The sequence below is a fragment of the Equus przewalskii genome, chromosome X (assembly GCF_037783145.1).
Source record: "Equus przewalskii isolate Varuska chromosome X, EquPr2, whole genome shotgun sequence".
In the NCBI taxonomy this organism is placed as follows: domain Eukaryota; kingdom Metazoa; phylum Chordata; class Mammalia; order Perissodactyla; family Equidae; genus Equus; species Equus przewalskii.
Genome location: NC_091863.1, coordinates 124,520,699 through 124,533,813, shown reverse-complemented (window position 1 = coordinate 124,533,813; position 13,115 = coordinate 124,520,699). Strand labels below are relative to the sequence as shown.

The 13,115-nt window shown below is 34.2% G+C and overlaps 1 protein-coding gene across 4 annotated transcripts in view; it reads left to right on the top strand.

Moving 5' to 3' along the window:
* Nucleotides 1-13,115, top strand: part of TMLHE (trimethyllysine hydroxylase, epsilon) — a 93,790-nt gene that overhangs the window by 68,752 nt on the left and 11,923 nt on the right. The gene's annotated exons all lie outside the window — the stretch shown is intronic.

The window sequence follows — 13,115 nt, the reverse complement described above, 5'->3', positions numbered from 1 at the left end:
CACATTTTAATCTTCCTATTCTATAACTTTTTGTTAGTACAATTTCTATTCTTATTATAATTCCAATGGAATAATAAATAGGCCAACAGGCAAGGAATACTAGATTTTTTAGGGGCAGATGTTTGAGATAGTATTTAAAAATGAAAACACTATTAAAATCAAACACAGTTATTAAATTGTGCTCAGTGACTTAACAGCTAGGGTACCCAAAGGCATGATGACCACAACATTTGTCTGTAGCCCAGATTTATGGAAATCTCCTGACTTGTATATCCAATAATCTGCTAGATATCTCCACTTAGATATCTTGTAGGATCATAAAGCACATCATATTCAAAACTGAAATCATCATCTCTACTCATTTCAAGCCTACTCTTCCCACACCCAGTTGTTGTGAAGATAAAAAATAAATTCTTGCCATTGCCTTTATCCTTGGATTGTAGGGACTATGTAAATAGTAATTCACTTCCCTTGGATAAGCTTCTCTGGAAAACTCTCCCTCAGTCATCTCTTGTATCCCCATTGCCTAGAACAATGAGTTGGTGCTCAATAATTTTTCCAGAATTTTATTATGAACATTTTTAAACATACAAAAAAGTTGGAAGCATTTACAGGGAAACCTCATAGACCTACTATTAAGATATTACTATACCTATCAATCCATCTATCCCTCTGTCAATTAACCTTATTTTTGATACATTTCAAACTACATTACAGATATGAGTATATGTCCCCCTAAAATACTTCAACATTTATATCCTTAAGTAGAGTTCAATATTTGTTTACAGATTTTTTTATTTTGAGATAAAGTTTACATAAAGTGATGTTAAAAAATATTAAATATACACTTGCTAAGTTTTGACAAATGCATACACGTATGTGTATATATATATATAATATATAATATTACCATCACTACAGAAAGTCACCTTCCCAGTCCACCTTCCTGCACACATACCCCAGAGGAAACCACTGTTTTGATTTTTTTACTACCATAGATTAGTTTTGCTACCATAGATTAGTTCTAGAAATTCATCCCATAAAATAAACCCATTCTTTTGTGCATAAACACCTGGGCTGTTTCCAGTTTGGGGTTATTATGAATAAAGCTGCCATGAATGTTTATGTAAAAGTATTTTTGGGGAACCAGCCCCATGGCATAGTGGTTAAAGTTCTATGCACTCAACTTTAGCGGCCCACAATCACGGGTTTGGATCCCAGGTGTGGACCTACTCCACTCATCAGCCATGCTGTGACAGCATCCAACATACAAAGTAGAGGAAGATTGGCACAGATATTAGCTCAGCAACAATCTTCCTCAAGCAAAAAAAATAGGAAGATTAGCAATGGATATTAGCGCAGGGAGGATCTTCCTCACCAACAAAAAAAGTGTATTTTTGTAGATATGATATGTTTTCATTTCACTCAGGTAAATCCCTAAGAGTGGAATTTCTGAGTCGTAGAGTAGGTGAGTGTTTAGTTTCATAAGCAACTGCCAGAACATTTACTAAAGTAGTTGTTCCATTTTATACTATCATCAACAATGTATGAGAGTTGTCAGGCTTATTAATTTCAGCTATTGTGATGGATATCTCCCTGGGGTTTTAATTTGCAAATTTTTGTGACTGATGGTGTTGAGCATCTTTCCATGTGTTTATTGGCTGTTCATATATCTTATTTGTGAAGTATTTGGTTAAATCTTTGGTCCATTTTCTCATTAGGTTGTATTTTCATTGTTGAGTTGTAGGAGTTCTTTTATATACCCTGGTCACCAGTTCTTACCTGAATCATGTTTTAGGAATATTATCTTCTAGTCTGTGGCTTACCTATTTATTTTTTTAAGTGTCTTTTGATGAGCAGAAAATTTTAATTTTAATAAAATGTAATTTATCAGTTTTTTCTGTAATGGTTGTCGTGTCTGTGACATGTATAAGAAATCTTTACCCCCATGACATGATGATATTCTCCTATGTTTTCTAAAGGTGTGTTGTGGTTTTATCTTTTTCGTTTAAGTCTGTGATCTATCTCAAATTAATTTTTTCTATGTTTTTAGGTAAGGGAAGAAGTGCATATTTTTTACGTATGGATATCTAGGTGTTATAGCAGCATTTGTTGAAAAGATCTTCCTTTCCCCCATTGGATTGCTTTTGCAACTCTGTCAAAAATAAAATGACCATATAAATGTGGGTTTGTTTCTGGGCTATTTGGTTCCATTATCTATCTTTGAATCCTTATGATAGTTCCACATTGTCTTGTCTACTGCAGGTTTACAGTAATTCTTGAAATCAGGTAATACGTTTGTCAACTTTGTTATTTTTCAAGATTATTTAGGATATTCTAGATCCGAGGTCTACAAACTTTTCTATAAAGGGCCAGATAGTAAATAGTTTAGGCTTTGTGGGTCATATGGTCGCTATTGCAACTACTCAATACCGTAGAAACAAAACAGCAGCCATAGACAATATGTAAGTGAATGGATGTGGCTGTGTTCTAATAAAACACTTAGGGAAACAGGCAGTGGGCTGGATTTGGCCCACAAACCATAGTTTGCCAACCCCTGTTCTAGAGTCTTCATATTTCCATATATATTTTAAAATCAGCTTGTCAATTTTTTTTCTTTCTTTCTTTCCTTTTTTTGGTGAGAAAGATTGGCCCTGAGCTAGCATCTGTTGCCAATCTTCCTCTTTTTGCTTGAGGAAGGTTGTCCCTAAGCTAACGTCTGTGCCAGTCTTCCTCTATTTTGTATGTGGGATGCCTGCCACAGCATGGCTTGATGAGCAGTGTGCAGGTCTGCACCTGGGATCTGAACCCATGAACCCTGGGCCACTGAAGCAGAGTGTGCAAACTCAACTACTACACCACCGGGCCAGCCCAATCAGCTTGTCAATTTTTAGGAAAAAGCCTGTTAGGATTATCATTGGGATTGCTTTGAATCTATGGATCATTTTGGTGAGAACTGAGTCTTCTAATCCATGAACTTGAACTCTTTATTTATTTAGTCGTCTTTAATTTCTCTCAGCAATGTTTTGTAGTATTTAAGATACAGATCTTATGTATCTTTTGTTAATTTTATTCCTAAGTATATATGTTTTGATGGTATTGTAAAATAAAATTTTAATAGTATTTTCCAATTGTTTGCTGCCATTATGTAAAAACAATTGATTTCTTTTTAAATTAGCATTTTATTCTATAGCCTTCCTAAAGTCATTCATTATTCTAAAAAGTTTCTGTTTTTTAGGTTTCTTAGGATTTTCTGTATGGACAATAATGTTGTAGGGACAGTTTTATTTCTTTCTTTCTAATCTATATATAGCTTATGTATTTGTTTGCTTTTTTTTTTTGCCTTATTGCACTGGCTACCACCTCCAGTAGTATATTAAATAAGAGTGGTGAGAGTAGACATCCTTAGAATGAAAGTGTTCAGTATATGATGTTAGCTGTAAGGGGTTTAATGATGGCTTTTATCAGTTTGAGGAATTTCCCTCCCAAGTTTACTGAGAGTTTTTTTTAATCATGAATGAGTATTGAATTTTGATAAATGCTGTATCTTCATTTATCAATTGAAATAATCATATCATTTTTCTCCTTTATTCTATTAATATGGTAAGTTACATAGGTTTATTTTCAAATGTTAAACCAACCTGGCACTCCTAGGATAAACTTTACTTGGTCATGATTTATTACTATACATACACACACATATACATATGTGTGTGCATGTGTATGTTAATAGTGTGGTTCCAATCAAGAGATAGATACCACACAGTAGGTTAACAGGGAAAATTCAATATAAAGAATCATGAACTATGATAAAAGAGTAAGTATAAGACATAAAGAAATTCAGTATAGTACCCTAGGGCTGAGGCAGAGTATCCAAGGAAGAATAAACCTAGAAGAGGTTCAGACCTCAAAGAAAGAGTGTTCAGCCACCTGATATAAGAGAAGTTTGCTGGTTAGGCCAGGCAGGAGCTGGTCTAGAGTTGCTGAGCAAACAATAGGCCACCCTCCCAGAGTGCAGGCAGGGGAGCAGGCAAGCAGCAACTGGTGGTGTGAGTGTGCAAAGGGAGTTTGGGTGCCAGTGAAACCAGGAGGACTTAAGAACAAATAGATTGCATGAGTTAGGAGTGAGGAATGGGAGCTTGCAGAATGACTGTTCAGTGTGTGACCCCGCAGAACATAGGAGACTATGCTTGTCATGTAGGGGCTTGCCCAGGGAGTCTAGACAGGCAGCTGCATGTAGGCCATGCGGGGGCTCTGGTTTACCATGTCGAGAGGGTTGTGGGAAGGTTATCGATCACCAGGCTGAGGCTGCAAGGTTGCATAGGGACCAAGTCCTGGGCTCAGAGGACTGGAACTACCTGATGTCCTCACACCTACACAGAGGAGGGCCCCGGCCAGGGCCAGAAATAGCAAAAGAACCTCCTTCTCTTGTAGTGTCCCTCCAGCACCCTCTACTGAGAAAGTTTAATATTGTGCTTGCTATAAAGGAGGAATGCTTAAAAGAATTATTATATGAAGAACATATATGTAAGGATGTGTTCAGAACTGAGAAACAATAAATTGGTAACTGACACATAGGCATAGCTGGTTTCAGCTTAGTAATATCATGTTGAGAAATTTTGCATCTAGGTTCAAAGGTGATATAGGTCTGCAATTTTCTTTTTTTGTAATGAGTTTGTCACATTTTGGTATTATACTGACTTTGTAAAACTCTAGTTTACCAAAGAGTTTGTGTAATATTAGTGCTATTTCCACTCTAAAGGTTGCTAGAATTTACCAGGGAAACTGTCTGGGAATGGAGTTTATTTTATGGGAAGGTTTTGGATATTAAATTCAATTTTTTCTATAGATACAGAGCTAGTAAGATTTTCTGTTTCCTCTTTAATGGTTCTTTCAAGAAATCTGTACATTTTATCTAAGTTGTCAAATTTGTAGTCATAAAGTCATTCATAATATTTTCTTATTATTTTCATAATGTCTATAGGCTTTATAGTGATATCAGATTCTTAATATTGGTAACTTCTGCTCTCTTTTTTCTCATTTAGTCTAAGAATTTATTGATTTTTTTTTTTGGTCATTTCAAAGAGTTACCTTATTTTCTTAATTCTCCCCATTGTTTCTATTTTTTGATTTATGTTCTTCATTATTCTCTTATTTTTATATATTTTTGGTTTAATTCATTCTCATTTTTCTAGTTCCCTAAGGTAAACCTTAGGTCATTGATTTTATACGTTCAGTCTTTTCTGATATAATCATTTAAAGCTATATTTTTACCTCTAAGCCTTTTAGCTGTATCTCACAAATATTGATATGTCTTATTTTCATAATTAAGTACAAAATATTTTCTAATTTCACTTATATTTTCTTTAACAATGTATTAATTAGAAGTATGTTCTTTAATTTCCAAATATTTGAGATTTTTCTAGGTATCTTATTGTCAATTTCTAATCGAATTCTGTTGTTGCCAGGAAACATATTCTATAGATTTGAAGTTTTAAAATTTTATTGTGACTTTGTTTTCAGCCCAGCAAATGGTCTTTCTTGGTGAACACACCACATGCACTTGAAGAGCATGTGCATGTGTTCTTCATTTCTTGGGTGTACTATTTTATAAAAATCAATTAGGTCAAGGTGTTTAACAGTGTTATTTGATATTCTGTGTCTTTTCTGATTTTTTTGTCTAATTGTTCTGTCAAGTACTGAGAGAACAGCATTAAAGTATCCAAATAATATTGTGATTTTGTCTATTTCTGCCTTTAATTCTATCAGTTTTTGCTTCATGCATTTTGAATATCTGTTATTAAGCATGTACCCATTTATGATTTTTATGTCTTCCTGATGAAATATCCCTTTGTCACCATGAAATGTCCCTTTTTAACTTTGTTGTGAAGTCTATTTTATCTGAAATTAATTTAACCACTCCCACCTTCTTACACTTACTCCTCGCATGCTATTTAATTTTCCATCTTCTTTTTTCTAACTTGTCTGTGTTTTTATATTTAAAGTGTGGTTTTTAACCAGCATATACTTTAGTCTTGCTTCTTTATCTAGTCTTCCAGTCTGACGGTCTGTTTTAATTGGGATATTTAGTGCATTAACATTTTTTAAAGCTTCAAAACTTTTTAAAAGTTTTTATTTGTATACCATAAAATTAATCTGCTTTAAGTGTGCAATTCAGTGACTTAGTATACTTACAAAGTTGTGTAACTGTTATCACAATCCAGTTTTGGGGCATTTCTGTCAACCCAAAAAGTTCCCTTGTGCCACTGAAGCAGTCGCTCTCCATTCCCCACCACAGCCCTCATCCCAACCCCTGGCAATCACTAATCTACTTATCTCTATGGATTTGCCTATTCTGGACATTTCATATAAAGGGAACCATATAATATATAGTCTTTTGTGTCAGCTTTCTTTTATTTAGCATAATGTTTTCAAAATTCATCCATGTTGTAATATGTGTCAGTTTAATTGCTGAATAATATTCTATTCTATATATCACATGTTGTTTATACATTCAACAATAATGAATATTTGGATTATTTCTCACTTGAGGCTATTCCAAAAAATACTGCTCTGAACACTTGTGTACAAGTCTTTGTGTAGACATGTGTTTTTATTTCTCGGGTAGATTTCTAGGAATGGGATTGGTGCTTCATACAGTAACTCTATGTTTATCCCTTTGAAGAACTGTCAAACTGTTTTCCACACTGTATGTAACAGTTTACATTCCTGCCAGTAATGTATGATGACTTCAGTTTCTTCACATCCTCACGAGCACTTGTTATTATCTGTCTTTTTGATTATACCCATCCTAGTGTGTGTGAAGTAGTATCTCATTTTGGGTTTTGATTTGCATTTCTCTGATGACTAATAATGTTGAGCATCTTTTCATGTGCTTCTTGGCCACTTATATATCTTCTTTAGTCAAATCTTTTGCCTATTTTTGAATTGGATCATGTGTCATCTTGTTTGTAAGTTTTATGAGTTCTTTAAATATTCTGGATACAAGTTGCTTATTGGATATATTATTTGCAACTATTTTGCTCCCAGTGCGTGGCTTGTCTTTTTACTCTCTTGAGTTTGTTCTTCAATATGCTAAAGTTTTAAATTTTGATGAAGTTCAAATTATCTATTTTTTGTTGCTTGTGCTTTTTGCGTTGTATCTAAGAAAGCTTTACCTAGTCGAAGGTAATGAAGATTTACTCCTATGATCTATTCTAAGAGTTTAATATTTTCAGCTCTTACATTTAGGTCTCTGATTCATTTTTTTTTTTTTTGAGGAAGATTAGCCCTGAGCTAACATCTGCTGCCAGTCCTCCTCTTTTTGCTGAGGAAGACGGGCCCTGAGCTAACATCCATGCCCATCTTCCTCTACTTTATATGTGGGATGCCTACCGCAGCACGGCTTGTCAAGTGGTTCCATGTCTGCACTTGGGATCTGAACCATTGAACTCCAGGCCACCGTAGCGGAATGTGCACACCTAACTGCTGCGCCACCGGGCTGGCCCCTCTGACCCATTTTTTAGTTAATTTTTGTTATGATATTACGTAAAGGTCCAACCTCATTCTTTTGCACGTGGTTGTTCAGTTGTCCCAGCACTATTGTTGAAGAGATTATTCTTTCCCCCATTGAATGGTCCTGGCACTATTATTGACAATCAATAATACATAGATATATGGGTTTATTTCTGACTCTCAGTTCTATAACATTGACCTATATGTCTGTCCTTATGCCTAGTCCATTAACATTTAATGTAATTGTATTTTTTATTTTTAATCTTTTGTTTTCTCTTTGCCTGATCTATTTTTTCTCTGTTCCTCCTTTCCATTCTTCTTATGGATTATTTTAATATTTTTAATTATATTTTAATTTATGCACCATGTAAACTTTTTTTCTGGCAGCTTTCAAGATTTTCCCTATATGTTTGGTTTGCAGAAATTTGGCTGTGATGTTCCTAGATGTGGTTCTCTTTGTATTCATCCTAATGGGAATTCTCTGAGCTTCTTGAATCTGTAAGTTTATGTCTTTCGCCAAATTTCAGTCATTATTTCTTCAAATTTTTCTGCTCCATTTTCTCTCTTCTCTTTCTGGAACTCCAATTACACATGTCAGAGCTTTTGGTATTGTCCGACAAGTCCCTAATGCTCCATTCATTTTCTTTTCAAAAGTTTTTTTTATCTTTTCTTCAGATAGATTAAATAAAATTATCCAGTTTTCAAAATCACAGACTCTTATCTGCCAACATCACTCTATTGTTAAGCCCATCTAGTCAATGTTTTAATTCAGATATTTACATTTGGTTCTTTTTTATAGTTTCTATTTCTTTGCTGAGAGTTTCTATCCCTTCATTACAAGCATAGTTTTCTTTATCTCATTGCATTTAGTGATAACAGCTGCTTTAAAGTCCTTGTCTGATAATTCCAACATCTGGGACATTTCCAGATTGACCTTTGCTGATTTTCTTTCCTCTTGATAATAGGTCACATTTTTCTGGTTCTTGTTACATTGAATAATTTTGAATTTTATTCTGGAGAATGTGAATATTATGTTATTGAGACTCTAGATTCTATTATATTTCTCCAAAGAATTTTGATTTGGGGTTTTTTTTAAAGAGGCAATTAATTTACTTGTACTCAAAATTCAAGCTGTTCTTCGATATCTCAAATTTGTGTTCAGTTATTTTATCTCTAGATGTAACGCTGGGAGTTTGTCTTGCACATGTGCAATTCCGGGGTCATCCAGATATTTGGGCAGAGCTTATACATATGTATAATCAGATTCTCTCCTTTCTAGGATTTCCTCTTCACTTTCTGGTGGCAGTGATTGCCCCAAACTCTATCCTCTGGGTCTTCAGGCCAGAAAGACTGAGAGTTTTCTTTTGGGTTTTTAACTACCATGTATGATGCAGGCTGTGGCACACCCTCAAGCTAGATGCTATGAAAATGAGAAGCTCACCTAGTGTAATTCCTTTCTTCCAAGTGTCGACCCCCATCCAGAATCTACCTCTACAGTACCTTCAGGCAATTGTTTTTTGTATTTTGTCCAGAGTTTTTAATTGTCACGTATGAGAGGAGGGGGTTGATCCAGTAGAAATTTCCTTAGTCATTACCAGAAGCAGAGCACAGAGCTCAATATTTTTTCATAAAATAAAAATATAGCATGCTTTGTATATAAGTAAGCTTTTTCTATAAATGAGATATTGTAACAGGTAGAATGACTATTCATGTTTTAAAACTTAAACATTTTAGAGCAAGGGATATTAAAATGCAAATATTTAGATAGAACTGTTTACCTATCCTTCAGCCATTATTATTCAAAGCTTAGTCTAACCCTGTCCTCCAAATCTGAGTATAAATAACTCACTATGAAGACTTTCATGGATTCTAGGGCTTGTTTTTATAGCTTGATGTAGGTAACTAGTGTTCATTTTAGCTAATATTATTGACCTCCTGCGTGTCAAGCACAGTGTTAGTGTGTAATGTATAATGTTTAGGTAACCCTCACAATCATATAAAATAGTTAGTATTCTCAGTTTTAAGATGGGGAAGCTGAGGCTCAAGGAGATCAAATAGTTTCTCTAAGATCACGCATCTGAACTGGGATTGTAACTGTGATCTATCTGACTACAGTGCACATCATTTTTCACTTACACCACAGTACGTCAAATGCATTTTCCATTCAGTCACTGAGCTCTCTTTACTTGGAAAATCTTTAATTGTCTGTCAACTAATGAGAAGAATACTTTAATTGAGCCTTCCTAGCTTTTCTTATCAGATAAGTATCTGCTTTATTTGCTTCCCTCTACTTCCAGGTGTTTCTTGCATCGTATCAAAGCAGAAAAAATAGGAAAATTACACAATAATATGATGACATTACTTTGTGCAAAAGTCCAGTAATCATCTTATTCTAATCATAAGAACATTGCAAATCTAGTTTACTAATCTGTAATAAACTTTTCCTGCTATCAGCCTTAGAAAACATCATGTAATATAAATAGTGAATACTAGATCCCATGTGACCTTGGGCAAATCACAATGCCTTATCTTTATGTCCCTTATCTATAAAGAAAGATAATTATTAATAGCTGTATTACTTACCTCATAGGGTTATCGGCTAGAGAGTCAATGAGATTGTATATATGAAACACTTATAAACTGTAAATCTGTATTTGAAGTCAAGAGATTACAGTTATGATCTGTAAAAAGTTGACCTTATGAATCAGCATACACAGGAATTAGATTATTGTCCTGCTCTTCTGGTACAAATGATGAGTTAAAGTATTAAAGAAGCCTGATTTTAAAACCACTCTGCTACTTATAAACTATAGCAGGTTTAGCCTTTCTAAGCTCTGGTTGCCTTACATGTAAAAGGAGGCTAATACCACCTTCCCTTCTGGGGTGATGAAATGATTAAATGAACTATTTGTGCAAATAGCTAACACAGCACTAAGGGTTTCTGAAAGTGACAATGGGTGTCAAGACCCTGATGAAGACTATGCTTCCTCACCCCATTTTCCCTATGGGATAAAGGACTACTATATGCATTCTTTCATTTGATTCTCACAATAGCTCTGTGAGATAAGCTCAGCAGATGTTATTATGCTCATTTTATATAAGAGAAAACTAAGAATATTGGCTCTGATTGTGCCATGTACTTTCTAAACCTAATGAATACTGTCTGATGTCTAAAAAGAGTACCATTAAATGTTTATTTCTCTTTGAAAAGAATAGTTTTGGCAATATATATTAAAGATGATCTTACACATACCTTATGACCCAACAATTCTATTCTTAAGTTTATATCAAACATAAATGAGTATATACGTTCACCAAAAGACAAGTAATGGAATGTTCATACAAGCACTATTTTTTTAAATTTTTTACAATTTTATTGAGATATAATTGACATATAATATTGTATTAGAGTAATGTATACAACATAATGATTTGATATATGCATATATTGCAAAATGATCACCACAGTAAGTCTAGTTAGCATCCATCAGCACGTAGTTACAAATTTTTATTTCTTGTAATGAGAACTTTTAAGATCTACTCTATTAGCAACTTTCAAATATACAAGACAATATTGTTGACTATAGTCACCATGCTGTACATTAGATCTTCATGACTTATTTATCTTATAACTTGAAGTTTGTACCTTTTGACCACCTTTACCCATTTCCCACATCCTCCATTCCCACCTCTGGCAACCACCAATCTGTTCTCAGTTTCTATGAGTTTACTTTTTTAGATTCCACATATAAGTGGTACCATACAGTATTTATATTTCTGTGTCTGACTTATTTCCCTTAGCATAATGCCCTCAAGGTCCATCCATGTTGTCACAAATGATGAGATTTCCTTCTTCCTGTGGCTGAATAATGTTTATGTGTGTGTGTGTGTATATATATTTTTTAATCCATTTATCCATCAATGGACACATAGGTTGTCTCCATGTCTTGGCTATCATAAATATTGCTGTAATGAACATGGGGATGCAGGTATCTCTTCAAGATAGTATTTTCATCTCCTTCAGATAAATGACCAGAAGTGGAATTTGTGGATCATATGGTAATTGTATTTTTAATTTTTTGAGGAACCTCCATACTGTTTTCCATAGTGGCTGTACCAATTTATGTTCCCACTGGCAGTGCACAAGTGTTTCCTTTTCTCCACATCCTCTTCAACACTTGTTATCGCTTGTCTTTTTGATGACAGCCATTCTAACAGGTGTGAGGTGATTATTTCACTGTGGTTTTGATTTGCATTTCTCTGATAATTAGTGATGTTGATCACCTTTTCATGTACCTGTTGGCCATTTGTGTGTCTTCTTTGTAAAAATGTCTATTCAGATCCTCTGCCTATTTTTTAATCAGATTGTTTTTTGGTATTAAGTTGTATGAATTCTTTATATGTTTTGGATATTAACCCCTTATCAGATACAGGATTTGCAAATATCGTCTCATTCCATAGATTGCCTTTTCATTTTTTTGATGGTTTCCTTTGCTGTGCAGAAACTTTTTAGTTTGATGTAGTTCCATTTGTTTATTTTTGCCTTTATTGCCTTGGCTTTATTTGTAAAATCCAAAAAACCATTGCCAAGACCGAAGTCAAGGAATTACTCCCTGTGTTTTCTTCTAGGAGTTTTATAGTGTCAGGTCTTACATTCAAGTCTTTAATCCATTTCGAATTGATATTTGTGAGTACTGTAAGATAGGGGTCCAGATCTATTGTTTTGCATGTGGTTGTCCAGTTTTCCCAACACCATTTATTGAAGAGACTATTCTTTCCCCATTTGGCTCCCTTGTCAAATATTAGTTGACCATATATGCATGGACTTATTTCTGGGCTCTCAATTATATTCTGTCGGTCTATGTGTCTATTTTAACGCCAGTACCATACTGGTACTGTTTTGATTATGATACCCTTGTAATATAGTTTGAAATCAGGAAGTGTGATGCCTCCACCTTTGTTCTTCTTTCTCAAGATTGCCTTGGCTTTTAGGGGTCTCTTGTGGTTCCATATGAATTTTAAGATTGCTTTTTTCTATTTCTGTGGAAAATGCCATTGGAATTTTGATAAGGATTGCATCGAATCTCTAGATTGCTTTGGGTAGTGTGGCTATTTAATAATATTAATTCTTCCAATACATAAGCACAGATGTCTTTCCATTTATTTATGTCATTTTCAATTTCTCTCATCCATGTCTTATAAGCTTTAGTGTATGGATCTTCTGTCTCCTTGGTTAAATTTATTCCTATTTTACTCTTTTTGATACAATTATAAATGAGATTGTTTTCTTAATTTCTCTTTCTGATGGTTTGTTGTTAGGGTATAGAAACGAAACTGATTTTTACATATTGATTTTGTATCCTGCCACTTTACTGAATTTGTTTATTAGTTCTAACACTTTTTTGGTGGAGTCTTTAGGGTTTTCTATATATAATATTATGTCATCTTCAAATAGAGACAATTTTACTTCTTCCTTTCTAATTTGGATGTTTTTTATTTCTTTTTCTTGCCTAATTGCTCTGGCTAGGACTTCCAGTACTATGTTGAATAAGAGCAGTGAGAGTGGGCATACTTGTCTGGTTCCTGATTGTAGAGGAAAA